This window comes from Cornus florida, unplaced genomic scaffold (assembly GCF_030987335.1).
Source record: "Cornus florida cultivar Cherokee Brave unplaced genomic scaffold, ASM3098733v1 CherokeeBrave_3.0.0_Hap2_Chr07, whole genome shotgun sequence".
Lineage (NCBI taxonomy): Eukaryota > Viridiplantae > Streptophyta > Magnoliopsida > Cornales > Cornaceae > Cornus > Cornus florida.
The window spans coordinates 61,709,623-61,713,084 of NW_026775577.1; the positions used below are offsets into that span (position 1 = coordinate 61,709,623).

At 39.3% G+C, this 3,462-nt stretch overlaps 1 pseudogene; it reads right to left on the reverse strand.

Annotated features, from left to right (window-relative positions):
* Positions 1-262: 262 nt before the first annotated feature.
* Positions 263-361, reverse strand: LOC132267973 (small nucleolar RNA R71; annotated as a pseudogene).
* Positions 362-3,462: the final 3,101 nt, after the last annotated feature.

The following is a 3,462-nucleotide window of genomic DNA, read 5'->3' on the forward strand; positions in this document are numbered from 1 at the left end:
TCCAAATGCTACCTAACTTTCATGGACTTCCTAGTGAAGAACCTTACAAGCATTTGGATGAGTTTCTTGAAGTTTGTTCTACCGTTCGATACACGGACATGCCGGAAGAAGTTTTAAGGCTGAAACTTTTTCCATTCACCCTTAAAGATAAGGCGAAGTATTGGTTCAACAACCTTAGGCCTTTTTCTATAACTTCTTGGGCAGAAATGCAACAAGAATTTTTGAAAAAGTACTATCCGGTTTCGAAGACCAATGCTATGAGAACCGCAATTAGGGAATTCACACATGGGGAGGGAGAAACTTTCCACGAGGCATGGGAACGCTTCAATGAATTGCTTAGGAAGTGTCCTCACCATGACATGCCTAAATGGCAATTGGTTCAATTCTTCTTTGAAAGCTTATCGGACAATTATAAAGGCTAATTGATGCTTCAATGGGAGGTTCTTATATAGACCGGCAAGAGGAAGACGTGTGGCGTCTTTATGAGAGCATGAGTGAAAACTCTTTGCATAGAACATTGTCATCTAGGAATGGTAGAAATTCTCAAGGTAGGAAGAGTGTTGGCTTACATCAAGTTGACCACTCAAATGATATAACCGCCGAGATGAAGTCTTTATCTCAAAAGTTTGATCAATTGATCAATCAAAACTTGGCGAATGAAGTGTCTTCCTTTCCTAATCATTCTCCTAGAACTCAAAATGAATCATGTATGACTTGTTCTAGTGTTCTTCATTCTACTTCTAATTGTCCTCATGGACAAATTCAAAATGAACCCATTGAGCAAGTTAATGCAACATTTGTGGACCAAGGGAACAATCGTTATGGTAATCATTACAATCCCGGTCGGAGGAATCATCCTAATTTTTCTTGGAAAAACCAAGGGGAGGGCTCAATCTCTTCCCAAGGCGGTTTTCAAGGGAAATACATTCCACCTCCACTTCAAAACCAAGGATCCCAAGGTTCAAGACCATATAACTCACAAGGAAATCAATTTGCTAATTCTCATTTTCCTAACCAATCATATTCTCAAGGAAATTCTAGAGGTTCCGCTTTTGAGGAAAAGGTTTTAAATGCTTTGGGCACTCTAGAAGCAAATACTCAATTGTTGCATTCTCATTCTCAGTCAATTGCCAAGCTAGAAACCCAAGTAGGGCAAATAGCTGAAACACTTAATGCTAGAGAGAAGGGAAAGATGCATGTGAATGCCCCAATCAAACAACAATGTGTTGTAGAAACCAAATCCTCATTGGAAGGGCATAATGTTGAGCATGTCAATACGGTAACAACCTTGAGAAGTGGTAGGGTAGTAGACAATCAAGTTAAAATGCCTAATGAAGAGAGTGAACCGGTACAACCTCAAGTTGTCACCCGTCCCGTTCCACACACTATTCCTCCTTCATTACATGTGCATGATCTTGAGAATGAGAAGCCCTCAAATTGTGAGTTGAAAGATGATTTCTAAAGAGATTCATTGAAAACAGTGTTGAAAAATGTGTTTGAGAAAAGTTCTTTAAAAAATGTTATTCATGATTCTTCTTTGAAAAGTGATTTGAAATCTAATGAATCGAACAAGTCCAATGCTGAAAATTCTTTGAAAGAAAATGCTGAAAGAGTTTTTGAAAAAGCTCCATTTCCGGATGCCTTGAAAGGGTCCATTTCAAAAGAAAGGCAAAAGACCAAGAACAATGAGATAATGGATATGTTTAGGCAAGTCACAGTTAATCTTCCACTTTTGGATGCAATTAAGCAAATTCTGGCTTATGCTAAATTCTTAAAGGACTTATGCACCCAAAAGCGGAAGAACAAGAGCCAAACATCAAAAAAGGTGGTGTTAACTGAACAAGTGAGTTCCATTCTACAACACAACACTTTGCCAAAGTTTAAGGACCCCGGTGCACCTACAACATCTTGTGTCATTGGTGAACATGTCATCAACCGGGCACTTCTTGACTTAGGGGCTAGTGTTAACCTTCTTCCCTATTCGGTTTATGTCAAATTGGGCCTAAGTGAATTGAAACTGACGTCGGTGGTTTTATAACTTGCCGACCGATCCATTAAGAAGCCTAGAGGGATAATTGAGGATGTGTTGTTTAAGATTGATAAGTTCTTCTTCCCGGTTGACTTTGTCGTCATTGACACGGAACCGGTGCCCAATCCAAAGAACCAAATTCTGGTTATCCTTGGCCGTCCTTTCTTGGCAACCTCAAATGCCAACATAAATTGTAGGACGGGGATAATGAAGATTTCTTTTGGGCACATAAGAGTGAAGTTGAACATCTTTAACCCCACACCCAATCCATTTGACAAATATGAAGAAGAGGTTAATGTGGTAGAGGAATATCATGATCTTGCTTGTGAAAGAAATGAGCTTTTGTGCATGAATAATGTTTCAAAGCCTTCATCTTCATCTTCAGCATTGCTTGCCAGAAAAGTGATTTCGAACTCTTGTTGTGAAAGGGCGTGGAAGCCCAAGGAAAGTTTTGACAAAGAACTTAAGACGTCTTTTTGAGTTTACTCCAACAAGTTCTTCTAAGAACCATTTGTTGGGAGTGACTCGAAACATCTCTCATCCCAAAAAGGAGGGGATGCATTGTAAGATCTTTGATCTGGGCTGAAAGAGCCCAAGGTCTTGCTAGAGATGTTAAAGACTAGCACCGAAATTCGTAGGATGTCAAAACCCTATTCCTCCCTCATTTCTATCTTGCATTTTGATTCTTGCGAAGTCTAGATATTGTTTTTGTGGTTCATATACATTGGAAGGAACTAAGTAAGGGATTGCATGAGCATTCAAGTCATTTTGAGCATTTAGACATAATTTCGATCGATCCAAGTCTTGGTTCGATCGATCGAACTTTGGTTCGATCGATCCAACTATGGACTCGATCGATCCAGCTCTCATTTTGCACCCAACACTTAGAAAAATTTTGGACTTGCATCCAAATTCCAAAATGCATGCTCTCGGGATCTCCAAATTTTCGAAAGTTCGATCGATCGTAAACCATTTCGATCGATCAAACTACCTTTCGATCGATCCAACATGTGGTTCGATCGATCATGAGTCCCAACACTTAGAAAAATTTTGGACCTGCATCCAAACTCCAAAATGCATGCTCTCGGGATCTCCAAATTTTTGAAAGTTCGATCGATCGTAAACCATTTCGATCGATCGAACTACCTTTCGATCGATCCAACATGTGGTTCGATTGATCATGAGTCCCAACACTTAGAAAAATTTTGGACCTGCATCCAAATTCCAAAATGCATGCTCTCGGGACTTTTCAAAATTTTTCATGTTCGATCGATCGAATTCCAAGTTCGATCAATCCAAGGTTCCAGCACATATCAACTCTTGAACCCTTAAACTTGTACATTCTTTATTCTCTTCGATCGATCGAAATTTGCATCTCATTAAAAAAAAAAAAAAAAAAAAAAATGCCATTAAGAGTGGAGACCTAAGTTCGA